This window comes from Adiantum capillus-veneris, chromosome 3 (genome assembly GCF_014529385.1).
Source record: "Adiantum capillus-veneris isolate H3 chromosome 3, ASM1452938v2, whole genome shotgun sequence".
NCBI lineage: Eukaryota > Viridiplantae > Streptophyta > Polypodiopsida > Polypodiales > Pteridaceae > Adiantum > Adiantum capillus-veneris.
The window spans coordinates 94922780-94936940 of NC_140933.1; positions in this window are offsets into that span (position 1 = coordinate 94922780).

Sequence of the window (14161 nt, forward strand, 5' to 3'; positions counted from 1 at the left end):
ATCAAGGTTAATAAACATCTAAATCCTACGACGAAAGAAAAGGCACGACATACGTTCCAGCACTATAAAGATATTTTTTCATGGGAACATACTAATCTCAAAGGAGTGGACCCAGAGGTTTGTCAACATCGAATACCACTGAAACCCGATGCCAGGTCAGTACGGCTACAGTTGTATCCACTGAATCCGAATTATGCTAAGAAGGTCAAGGAAGAGATTGACAACCTTCCAAAAGCTGGGTTCATTACTAAAGTAGCCAGTAGTGATTGGTTGTTTCCGATTGTGGTTGTGCCTAAGAAGAATGGGAAGCTGAGAGTATGTGTAGATTATAGGAAATTGAATGCTCAAACCATCAAGGACCCATTTCCATTACCCTTCACAAACACGTTACTTGATGAAATTGCAGGATATGATATGTATAGCTTTATGGATGGGTATAGTGGTTATAACCAGTTACAAATTGCTCTTGAGGATCGGGGAAAGACCACTTTTATTATGGAGTGGGGAGCATTTATGTATCTGGTAATGCCATTTGGCCTTTGCAATGCACCGGCCACTTTTCAAAGATGTATGATGGAAACCTTTTTCATCAATTCCTCTCCATATTCATGGATGACTTCACTACATATTCCATAGAGGAAAAGCATTTACTATTTCTGGAGATGGTTTTTAAGCGCTGTCAAGAAAAGCGGATTTGTCTGAATCCATTCAAATCTGTTTTCTTAGTCTAGAAGGGACAACTATTGGGACATGTGGTGTCCAGAAATGGAGTAGAAATGGCTAATGATAAGATCCAGTGCGTTCAATAGGCCAAGGCACCTAGAAATGCATCAAAATTAAGTTCTTTTCTGGGATATATTAATTTTGACAGAAGGTTTGTGCACAAGTTTGCTTCTCAAGCATTACCATTGTATGAGCTTACAAAGAAAACCAGCAAGTTCAGTTGGATTACGGAATGTGAAGAAAGTTTTCAGAAATTAAGAATGCCATCGTCAGTAAACCAGTTCTTCGACAATCGGATTAGGATGTCATTTTCCATGTACATGTGGATGCTTCGGGATTGGCAATGGGAGCAATTCTAGCTCAGCCAGAAGGAAGAGCTGACTATCGAGTATACTTTGCTAGCCACAGGTTCAATCAAGCTGAACAAGGATATACAACTATTGAAAGAGAAGCCTTAGGGATGGTTTTCAGTGCCAACAAATTCAGGCATTATTTGTTGGGCAAGTTGTTTCATTTCTATGTGGATCATCAAGCTTTATTATTTCTGATTAATAAAGTCAATATTCAAGGCAGGCTAATACGGTGGATGATGTTCCTCATGGAATTTGAATTTCGTATTTACCATAAACCTGGCAAAAACCATTGTGGTGTTGATTTCTTATCCAAGAGTACAGAAGGGTACTCTAAGGAGTCTTTAAGCGTCGAGCCAGTAGATGCATAACTTTTTCAGCTAGAAGCGGCTGATTGAATTGATCCAAAATTGTATGAAGTATATCAATTCCTGTCTAAGGAAGGGTTCCTAGATGATTGGACTCAAAATCAGAAGAAGGCTCTGGTTATTAAAAGCCTTAAGTTCACTATCATTGGCGGCTCGCTCTACAGATTGGGTGTGGATGGGATTCTTTGCCGATGTGTGCCTATGGAAGGTAGAAGGCAAGTTATTGCAGAGGCACATAATGGGGAATCTGGTGGCCATTTTTCTACTGATATTACTTTCAAGAAGATTCTACAGTCTAGATTATGGTGGCAGACTTTAATATATGATGTCAGAAGCTTTTGCAAAACTTGTGATATATGCCAAAGAATGGGCAGACCCACAGCAGCAGACATGACTCCTTTAACACCAGTCCAGCCATTGGGTGTTTTCATGAAATGGGGTCTGGATTTTATGGGGCCATTCAAAAAGATTACTCCCAAAAAGAATAGATATATATTAATGGCTACCTGTTATGTGACTAAGTGGGTTGAGTCTAAGGCTCTTCCAGACAACACAGCAAAATCCACGGCTAGGTTTCTATTTGAGAATATTGTCTGCCGATACGGATGTCCTGTGGAGATTGTGTCATACCAAGGAACACATTTTATAAATGACACTATGGATATTCTCATGGATTTGCTTTCAGTTAAGCATCAGAAATCAACACCTTATTATCCTAGATTCAATGGGCAAGCGGAAAGCAGTAACAAGACTGTTAAGACTATCCTTACCAAGATTCTGTAGAAAAAGCCAGAGCAGTGGGACTTGAAACTTCAAACCGCTCTATGGGCATATAGAATAGCTTATAAGGTCACTACCGCGTTAACACCATTTCGAATGGTGTATGGCACTGAAGCTGTTGTACCAATGGAATTTGTCATACCCAGTCTCAGAATGGAAGTCGAGCATGGACTGGATTTTAATCACAATCTAAAAAAGAGACTGGAAGAGCCAACACAACTAGATGAGATGAGACAAATGGCTATGCGGGAACAAGAAATTGTTCAGCAAAGAAGGAAACACTGGCATGACAGATGAATTAAGGTCAGGGAGTTTCAAAAAGGCGATCTGGTTCTCTTATATCAGTCAAAATTAGGGCCTAAGAAACCAAACTTAAAGATAGCTTGGGCAGGAACATTTGAAGTTGATTGGGTGTTCTCAAATGGCACGGTAAGGCTGAAAGATTTGTCTGGATTATTGTTGCCAGGGGTATATAATGGAGCTAAAATCAAGCTCTATTATTCAAAAGCCAGGCAAATGGGTATTGATGGTCTGGGAACTGAAGACCGGGGAAATCCAAAATCAGCTTTTTTTAGTCTTTTCCATGTACAACCAGTTCCAGAGCCAGTCAAAAATCCAGAACAGTACCAGTGCAACCAAACCCTGTCCAGACCAAAACCAGAAAAGTATGGGAACCAATATCAGTTCTTAGAGAAACAACGGGCAGAAGGACTATCAGTGGTAATCATTTCAAAGACAAGAGAAAGTCATGTCCAATGCATGTGTGCCATGTCATTTGTGGTGCACAGAACTCTAGGAACGATAAGTGGTGGAGTTTTTATGGCGTGAACGCGTATAACAGTAAGGCGAGTAAGCGTTTTTCCTCGCAAGTCTCCTGCACGATGCCTACAGACTGTTGTTAATTCGCCATCGCCGAGCTCTGAAGTTTCTTCGCTACAGCCGCAAACCTCTTCATCCGAGGAGACTGTAGACTGCAGATTATCTTTGCCAGCCACACCATGATAGGGGTTTGACGAATCAAGTAAGTCATCTTCTTCTTCGTCTTCACAGTGTATGGGTAGGAAGAAAATGTCGAAGAAGATGCAGGAAACTACAGACGAAACCCAAGCCCTTATTGTTGCTGCAAAAGCGACGCTTATTCGTCACAGAAAAATACAGAGATATGTGTTTACTAAGCAAGCAGAGGCCTTACTGAGGCTCTGGGATTTACATGTGGTTGTGCAAGCAAGAAGGATAGAGTTTGACACATCAATTATAAGGCAAGTTTTGGATTCCTTCAATGCCGAAGACAGGAGTGTTATGGTCTATGGTAGAAAAGTGTCAGTCACTCCAGAGAACATTTCTTTTGCCTTCCGAATGCCAAATGGGACAAATCCATCTGTGGAAACTACAGAGCAAATCAGTGCAGCCTTGAAAGAAGATGATGCTGCCAAAAAGAAACAAAAAGCCAGTGCGCAAGGAGTGCCAGTAGTAGGTCTGGATATTCCTATTGCCTACTGCTTTGTGGCTGAAGTTTTGAGTCTTAAAAATAATTCTACTTATGTGTCAAAGAAGCTTTTTGATATGCTCTTAGCAAAAAGATTGGACTCTACAGTTTCTATCAATCTCTATCACATATTATCACATAATGTGCTTCAGCAGACTACCAAGTTGAAGTCTCAGAATGTCTTCAAAGCTTGGTATGTTTGGCAGTTTCTTTATTGGGCATCTGCTCCAAATGCCCATGCCCAAGTAAGATTGGCTTGGAGCCAGAGGCCATTTCCAGTGCCTAGCAATGTTGAAGTATCTTCAGATGAAGAGTCCCCAGAACACCGGCTTGTTCTCACTGGACAAAAGAGAAAGGCCACACAAGAGGAGGCTGGCAGTTCTAAAAGACCAAGGACGACATTGACTAAAAGTGTTGCTCTTCTTAAGCAGTTAGAAAGCCAGATTCAAACACTACCCACTGAAAAGACTTCGGCCAGTCAGACTGCACAACCTCTCAATCAGACCACTGTTGGAGTTACCCAGTCAACAGGGTAGATTTCAGCAACTACCAGTACTGGACAAGACCAGTCAGATAAGGCCAGTGTTGAACACCCAGTAGATCAGACTGATAAGGGGAAAGGGCCAGCACCTTCAAGTCCACTAGGAAAGGTTTCCATTCCTTATAGTGAAGCGGCCCTGCGATTAACAAACAAAGATAGGTTACAGCAGCTGCAGACTCATCCTCTCAAAGGACGTCTAATTCTGCAAAAATCTGATTATTCTACACTACCATATATGGTTCCTGTCACGGTTTATGAGCCAACTGCCTGTGACCCAGCCACAGTGAAGAAGGACGGTTGTTCTTAACTAATTCAGTCATCTTGGAAAACTATTGTAAATGCCATAGGACAAATGTTGGATACCTCAGTGTCAGATGATGAATTAACTAAGGCTAAAACTGAATTGAAGGAAGCTGAGCAGCAGATTGAAAAGATGGAATAGGAGAGGGCCGCATAGACCCTGCGCCACAGTATCATTGAAGCTCAATCAACTAGGACCATTCAGCAATTAGAAAATAGATTATCCAAGGTAGAGTCTAAGGTACGGACCTTGAGGGAAGAAAAGGTAGAAGCTGAAAGGGTTGCGGACAGATTTGAAACTTTGCTGAGAATGAAGCAAGTTGATTTCAGCTCATTGTTGAATACCCACACTGCTCCGAAAGCCACATTAACAAAAAGATACATCTATAATAATCTAGTTGAGATATTAAATCCAGAAGGGAATGCTGTTTTCAATACAGACAATTTGAGGACTCTCATGGAAACAATGCATAGTGACTTGCAAGACAAACTCTCTGAATATAACAGCGCTCTGAAAAACCAAGCTATCCTTGATTATATTGAGCAGCAGAATAACCTTGAGGAAGATGATGATAAGGCAGAAGCTGATGAAGAAGAGAAGGGGGAGGAATTAGAAGAGGGGCATGGTGATTATGAGCATGGTAACGATGATTCTCCTCCATCTCCATCTTCAGGACCTGGTAATGGTGGAGCAGGGGCTACAGGAGGGAATCAGTCCTAGGCAGACCAAACAGACCAGCATGAAGGACAGCAATCGGGTGACCAACAAGGGGGAGATCAATAAACCAATAATGCTGGCAATTCACCAGCACACCAGTCACAGCACGGTACAGATGATAAAGGGAAAGGCAAAGCTATGACGGAGATTCCAACAAGTGATGAGCAACATTCATTACAACTGATCACACTGAACAAAAGATTACAACATCAGCAGGCTCCTATAGCCAGGATGTATCTAAAGGATGATGATCTTCTCACTGATCTAGAGCGATTTCAGTGACTATATGTCAACGCTAGGGAAATGGTTCAACATTGGAAATCAACTGCTTTCCATGATCAGGAGGTGTGCCAATTGCCTGAGCATCCTAGTACAATACAACTGCTAGAAAGAGTGTCTAAATGGATATTAATTGTTGATGATAAAGTAGTTAATCCACATTGGCAGAGGCATTCTACTGCAGATTGCCATTCCCTTTCTATGGAATTAGAACTCCTATTGGGGAATAAGCCGACATATAGATGTATGAAAGATGTCAGGAGTCAGTTAAAAGAAGTTTTAGTGCAAATGCAGATTGCTAGGGGAGTTTTGGATCAGAGGGTGAGAGCTATTCTTGAAGACCAGACTACCACAAGCAAAGGACCTCAAACTCAAATGACAATAGGAGAATAGGCAACTGCTCTCCGGAGATTATTTCAGCTAGTTAAATTTACTAGGAAAATGATGCAGCAGGAGAACCAGGTTGTCCTTAATTTTTTAGAGTTTGTTCCTGATTCCCCAGTTCTCCTGTATGCTTTACCAGCAAGAGAAGTGGAGCTACTGAGGTTTTTTCCAGCACTGTATCCTCAACATACTAAACCAGTAGATCGGCTTACATACTTTAAGATTACTGATGATCTTTAGGATTGGTATAAGCGATCAACTATGGAGTGGAAAACCTGGCAAACGCTATTCAATGATGCTCTTCAGTTAAATGATTTTCAGGTTTTAAAAGAGGAGGTACAAAGGATCAAGGTCTGTATGGGACAATGGAAAATTCAGGTTAGAGGCCTCACTAAGATCACAAATCAGCTGTTGCAGATCACTGTTGAGTCCTCTAAAGTTCTTGAAAAGGACATTACGGCTAAACTATGCCTAGGACCTCAGTATAGAGAGATGGTTGAAATTCTCTTTGAAGCTAGGATCAAAACAAATCAGCCTCTTCCAGAAGGATGGATCCATACAGCTTCGCATTGTCACAAATTGGCTAGGACTCGTCTAACAAAAGGCAGACGCACGCTCTATGATCCTGACACCAAAACTTATCATCCGCTCACGCCTTATAAAGTCAAAATGGCCACAGAAAGGAGGGATCAGCTTGAGCAAGAGCTATTTACAGACTCATTCAGAAGGACAATGCTGGCACTGGGACTTCGGCGACACCATCAAGACTTAAGGGCAAAAGGAAGCGGGTTCAATGGAAGGATAATGGGTAGTTCCATCTCGGCATTCCATGGGGGAATTATCCAGCCGTCTTAGAATCAGACGGTGGATTTTTCCAAACATTTTCAAAAGCAGATGGTGGATTTTCTCAGCCAGGTGTGGGTATCTCTTTGACTGACACCCTTGGAATTACAATTATAGGGGGGTGTCAAGCACTCAACAAAGCATGAAATATGACATAAAGCTATATTTCAGAAGGATTAGACGGTGGATTTTTTTTCAGAAATTTTGGAGTCTTACCAAAATTCAAGAAAGTAGGGAAGGATGTAGATGGCGGAGGCAGTTTCACTAGGTGGGAACCAGCTCCTGGAAAGCCGAGCAGCGGATCAATTAGTAATTACCATGACGGTTACCATAGTAACTCCAAGAGGCTATAAATAGGACCCATTACATTCTAATCGGGTTCGTTATACTTTTGGGCTGTTTTATCTTTTGACTTCTTACTTCTAGTTGTGTGATTGTAGTCCTGAAGCTGTTCTTGAGCTACATTATCCTCACTTGTACTCTTACTTTGTAATCGCTAATACAGTAGTTGAATGTACTTCAGCCAGATATACTGTATCCATTCCTTCTGAATCTAAACTGAATCTAAACACTAATTCCAATCATTCAATTTGTCTCTCTCTCAGTAGATGTATTTCAGTTCATGCAACTGTTCCAATTCAGTTTCTATCTTTTCCTCCAGTTCTACTGTTTGACTAATGAATTACCAGCAGCTGTAATTCTAACACTGGAATCAGTTTTCTATAGAGATCAGCTCCAATTCCAGTAATGGTGTGGTTTGGACAACATTTTGGATTCTAGGGACCATGTGATGCAATGGTTGCTCAATAGGTGGGGCAAGCATTAAAGCAGAAACTTGAGGCGAGCCTGTCTAGGCAAAGGGTGGTCTATTTTTCATTATGCATTTAAGCACTATGAAATCCTTAGCTCGATGGTCATACTTATTACATGCATTGCAAGTCCTAGCATGTGCTAAACTTCACTCTAAAGGTAGGGCATTCACTGGTACTATGTGGTCCCAAGAAAACAGAGCACCATTGTTGCTCCCTTCTTGGATACATATGATTGTTTTGTGGAGTACGATTACCCCTAAGGCCTTCTTGGATAGCCTTGGTGAGGTCAACCAAAGAAATCTTAGATATCTTTTTCTCTTTCACGATTGGCTTTATTGTCATCAACGCTAGTAGAGTTTGGTGCAAAAGATACCCTGGCTCTTGTGATCATTAAATTGTCCTCTAGTTGGATTGCATTGGTAGTGATTGCTTCCCAAGTAATGATACCTTGAATAGTAGGCCACTATAGATATCCTCATGTTGCAATCCTCTTCTACCAAGCAGTTTCTTATTGTTGAAACCCTCATTTGGGGTACATCAAGAATTCAAATGCTTCAAATGACTAATAAATCTCTCACTAAGTCCCCTTCTTTCCTTTTAGATTTTTGAAATTGAAATGCTACACCCCAAATAACATCCTCTCGTATGTACTCTTTCAAGAGTAGGAATTGGAGGGAGTTTTATGAGGGAGCTTTAGAGGGAGCTTTTTATGGAAAATGGACAGGTTGGCAATTTTATTGGAAAATCTCTCTCTATGAACTTTGTGATGATTCCCTAATCTTATGCAGAAAGATCCCTACAGAAAATGCTGATTAATGTCGCAGTGGTTCACCCAAAATTGAGCTACCACATAAATAGACACCGCTATAGAGTGGCGGTTGGGATAGAGAGAGAGAGAGAGAGAGAGAGAGAGAGAGAGAATTCGTGAGGGTTTGCCTATATAAAGGCATATAAAGCTATGTTCTTTACTCAATTTAAAATTATCATCGAGTGCATATTTTTATTTAATGTAAGTTTCTCTCTCTCTCTCTCTCTCTCTCTCTCTCTCTCTCTCTCTCTCTCTCTCTCTCTCTCTCTCTCTCTCTCTCTCTCTCTCTCTCTCTCTCTCTCTCTCTCTCTCTCTCCCCATCATTTCCACCAACCAAGCGATAGTGCCCACTCCCTGGATACGCTCGCTCTCTCTCTCTCTCTCTCTCTCTCTCTCTCTCTCTCTCTCTCTCTCTCTCTCTCTCTCTCTCTCTCTCTCTCTCTCTCTCTCTCTCTCTCTCTCTCTCTCTCTCTCTCTCACGATGACATGTGTCAGCTAGAGACGGTGATAAGGTAGGGCGGATGCTACCGTAGAGGGGAAATTTTCAAGTATTGGATTTTTTAAACAAAATAACCGATATGTGCATACATTTAAATATATATATATATATATATGAATCAACCAAAAATAAACGAAGTGGGTATCCGCTGCATGGCTTATCTTATCACCGTGAGGGTCGTGACTTTAAGTTAGTGACGGCTTGAATCCAGGCATCAGTGAGTTAAAATCTAATAAGATTCCGTTCTAGGCAGCCTTTGGCTTGGCGTGGCTTCCAAGTTGCCAATCAAAACACTAATGCATGGAATCAAGCCATCACTAACTCAAAGTCACGACCCTCACGATGATGGCTAAGCCATGCGAGTGGATACCTTGGTTGGACAACACAGCCGTCACTAACTCAAAGTCATGACCCTCAATGATGGCTAAGCCATGCGAGTGGATACCTTGGTTGGACAACACATCACACCTTGCTTTTAAAAAAAATACACGCACTCCCCCTTTGCCTGGAAGCCTTTTGTCGCCCTACTTGTGGTGGCCAGCATTCGCCCATGCCTATGTTGCATGGCTTATTTCAGCATTTCTGCGAAGCCTCATTCTTCTAGCTACCCCCACTTCCATTTATTTTTGGTTGATTCGTCTTTCCTTTTCTTTTAAAAAAAACGTATGCACATATTGGTTATATTATTTAAAAGATCCAATACTTGAAAGATTCCCCTCTACGGTGGCAGCATCTCCCCTACCTTGCCACCATCTCTGACTGGCACGTGTCATCATCATCCCCTCTGCGTCATACTATGAAGAAGATGATATCGTTAATTATAGCAACCACGAGGAGGCCCAAGGTTTGCCAATCTCCACAGTTCAGCTACACCACTCATTAACACTAGATGAGAATCTCGACAACAATGATGTGTTTTGGCCTCGTCTTCGAGAAACGGTTTAAGTCCTGAGGATGCAACACAAATCTACGACTCTTTCATAAAAGTCCATACTACAGCTTTTTGAGTTTTTTAGCTAAAATTTGCTAAGATTCTGTTCTAGGTAGCCTTTGGCTTGGCATGGCTTCCAAGTTGTCAATCAATAACGCAAAAAGCTGTAGTATGGACTTTTCTGAAAGAGTCGCAGATTTGTGCTGCATCCTCAAGACTTAAACCGCTTCTCGAAAGACGACACCAAAACACATCATTGTTGTCGAGATTCTTATCTAGTGTTAATGAGTGGTGTAGCTGAGGTGTGGACACTAGCAGACCTTGGGCCTCCTCGTGCTTGCTAGAATTACCGATATCATCTTCTTCACAGTATGATGCAGAACGAACGCGAGGGAAGAGGTCGAGCACGTGCAAAAACTTGTTGATGAGCCCAATCTTCTCTCTCTTCTTCTTCTTCTTCCTCTCTCTCTCTCTCTCTCTCTCTCTCTCTCTCTCTCTCTCTCTCTCTCTCTCTCTCTCTCTCTCTCTCTCTCTCTCTCTCTCTCTCTCTCTCTCTCTCTCTCTCTCTCTCATTTCTTATGCCCAAGCGCTAGCACCGACAAATTGTGTGTGTGTGGGTGCGGGTTGTGAGTGCTAGCGCTCAGTCGGGGGCATTGGACAGGCAAGAGGAGGCCATGTCTCTCTCCCTCTCTTCATTTTCTCTACCTCTATTGCATTTGCCAAGCTATTGCGGCCACTGAGAGGGTGATCTCTCTCTCTCTCTCTCTCTCTCTCTCTCTCTCTCTCTCTCTCTCTCTCTCTCTCTCTCTCTCTCTCTCTCTCTCTCTCTCTCTCTCTCTCTCTCTCTCTCTCTCTCACACACACACACACACACACACTCTCGTTGGGGCTGCCTACAAGCATGGTCACTCAGACTCTCTCGCATGCATCAAGTTTGCCTACATTGCACTGCATAGAGATTTTCCTTGGTGGCCGAAGGTGACGTGCTAAAAGAAATGGAGGTATAATGAATTATATTTTAAAACTTCGAGTAGTAGGGTAGTGTGTTAAGCGCTAGCACTCACGAATTGAAAATGTGTGTGTGTGTGTGTGTGTGTGTGTGTGTGTGTGTGTGTGATAGAGAGAGAGAGAGAGAGACTTAATGTTCGGAGAGGAAGACAAAGAGCCCCCTTTCTAGTGCGGGCACTAACACCCACAAAGATTGAATGAGAGAGGAAGAGAAAGAGACAGTCTCGACCTTAAAAAAGTGACGCACTCGAAATAAATTTTCAATTGACTTACCCCTTCGCCTGCTCTATCGCTCTCCCATCCCACATCATGCAATTAAGGAATTCCAAGTAATGACATCCTGGATGATAAGCCCACCAAGAACTTTATCTGCTTACTTTATCTGAGAGAGAGAGAGAGAGAGAGAGAGAGAGGAGAGAACTGAAATGTTAAATTAAACGTCTTCAAAAGGCCAAATGACCTATGAGACCCAACTGATACAATCCTTGTGGATTTAATCCAATGTCACACACACACACACACACACACACACACACACACACAAGTAGGGAGGATGGGAGGGAGGGAGAGAGGGTGAGAGAGAGCAGGGGGGGAGGGGGGGGGGGATGGAGGGTGGGTGGGTGGGTGGGAGAGAGACACAAAGAGAGAGGGGGGGATAGAGAAGAGAGTGGTAGGGAGGGATGGAGGGTTGGTGAGAGAGAGATACAAAGAGCGAGAGAGGGGGATTGGGGGGGGGGGGGGGGGGGGGGGGGGGGAGAGAGAGAGAGAGAGAGAGAGAGAGAGGTGGGGGGTGGGGAGATAGGGTGGATGGGATAGAGGGTGAGAGAGAGACAAAGAAAGAAAGATTGAGAGAGAGTTTAAACTATTAACAATATACATAACACATGAGACATTCTACAAAGACCTTGGCCTACAGTTGTAGTACAAAATAATGTATTCCTTTAGACACTATATCCAAAAAATACATCTCAGGTACAGGCCAGAAAAAGGTAAGATGGTCCTGTTTTAGTTCAACAGTTAATAGTATAGCACTTCATCTTCTCACTCAGCATCCAAGGAAAGGGCACCCTTACCTGCATCCACAATAAGAAAACAAAATTTCGGTTAGCTTTCAAACAGCATTGCAGGTAACTAGGGTGACCTAGTTGTCATCCATGTCACCAAGGTACCAAAAAGAGAAAAATCGTGCTGCTAGAGTTATAGTGATATGTAACAATGAGTTCCATAAACTAGAACCCTTTGTTTGTTTTTATAAAAAAACAAAATTGAAAAAACTTGAAAAACCACATACTCTATATGGTCCGTTTCCCGCATATTTCAAATTTTTCTTTTCGTTACGCACTGCATACATAAGGACTTTATCACCAACATTGGTATCTTTGTTCTTTAGATGACGGTCGAACCATTTCTTCCTCCTATCTTTCTCCACAAGTGCATTTTGCATAGCCAATTGTCTTTCTTCATCTAACCTTTCAAGGATGTATAAGCGCTATACTAAAGAGTTACCGTCCCAACCTTCTTGTGAAGCTACACGTAGACTAGGAATTACAAACTCCCATGGCATAATTCTTGGCCATATACCATTTTGAATGGTGTACAATTAATAGCCACTTTGTAAGAAGTACGATAAGCCCATAGGGCTGAAGTCAGCTTCAAATCCCACTCTGTGTACAATGAGCTTCCACCATTTTGGTCAAGATAGAGATTAAGGTCTTGTTGGTACTCTCAGCTTGGCCATTTTCTTGAGGGGATAATAAGGTGTGAACTTATGGTGAGCTATCATGAAGTTGGTAGTGAGTTCTTTTATCACTCCATTTATAAAATGAGTGCCAATGTCACTCACAATCTCAAAGGGACAACCAAATCTTGTAATAATGTTCTCAAAGAGAAACTTAGCAGTTGACCTTGCATCAGCCTTACATATCACCCTGGCTTCCACCCCACGTTGTCACATATTCAACGGCAACGATAATATATCGAGATTAAGTGCTACGAGTTGCCGGACTAATTGCACCTACAAAGTCCAAATCACTTTAACAGGATGTAAAGGCATCTTATCCTTTTGTTGTGTGATCTTGTAACGTTGGCATTCATCACATCCTTTTGTTGTATGATCTTGTAACGTTGGCATTCATCACATCCTTTTGCAAAAAGTGATGCATCCTTAAATAAGGTAGGCCACCAACAGCCTTGATTGCAACACCTTTCTAGCGGTTAGTTCCCCTGAGAAATGTCCTCCAGCTATAGCCATGTGGGCTTCTTGCAGTATGTATAAATACTCATCCTCACGGGCACAACGTCTAAGAATATCGTCCTTCCCTAGCCTGTAGAGAGTTCCTGCAATGAGAGAATAAGGTTCACATTCTTTTAACAGTTTTCAAGCTATGTCCTTGCGAAGCTCTTTGGGTGGAAAACTATTAACTAGAACGTTCCCAATCTTCTCGCTCCATTCAGGCATAGTCTCGACTAGAAATAAGGAAGTATCGTGCAATTCATCATCGACTCCAGTAGGGGCTTCACCATCGGGTATGCGAGACAAATGATCCACCATGACATGTCTTTTACCAGGTCTCACCACAACGATAAAATCAAACTCAAGAAGAATTAACAACCATCGTGTAATCTTCTCGTGGAACAAGGTTTATTTACTAGATACAACAAGGCTTGATGATCAACATCGAAAACAAACTTGTTGGCCAGAAGGTAGTAGAAAAATTTCTTTACGACAAAGATCATAGCTAAACCTTCTCTCTTTGTAGTGGTGTAGTTTCTCTCGGCATCATTCAATTGACGACTTGCAAAGCTAATGAGGTAGTCCAATTTATGTTCTCTTGCTTGAGCTAGAACACACCCAATATTAAAGTTTGATGCATCAATATGCACATGGAAAATTATATTCCAATCGGGCACTCATAGAATGGGAGTACTTGTCAAGGTCATTTTCAATGACTCATGAGTATGGTCACACTCTGTGGTCCAGTGGAACTCAACAAGAAGCTTGTACAAAGGACAAGCTATCTCGGCAAAGTTTAAAATAAACCATCGGTAATAACCAACATGGTCCATGAACCTTTGAACTCCTTTATAATTCATAGGCGGTGGAAATTCAATAATGGCTTTAATTTTGCTCTCATCTATGGAAATCCCATTTTTGGACACTATATGCCCTAAAATGACTCCATGTTTAACCCAAAATTGGCATTTGAAAGGGTTAAGGAGAAGCGATACAATCTGTACTTCTTAAACACTTTTTGTAACCATGATAGATGTTCTTTCCAAGAGGAATAAACACAAAGGTCATCTAAGAAAGCTTTGCAAAACTCCCTCAAAT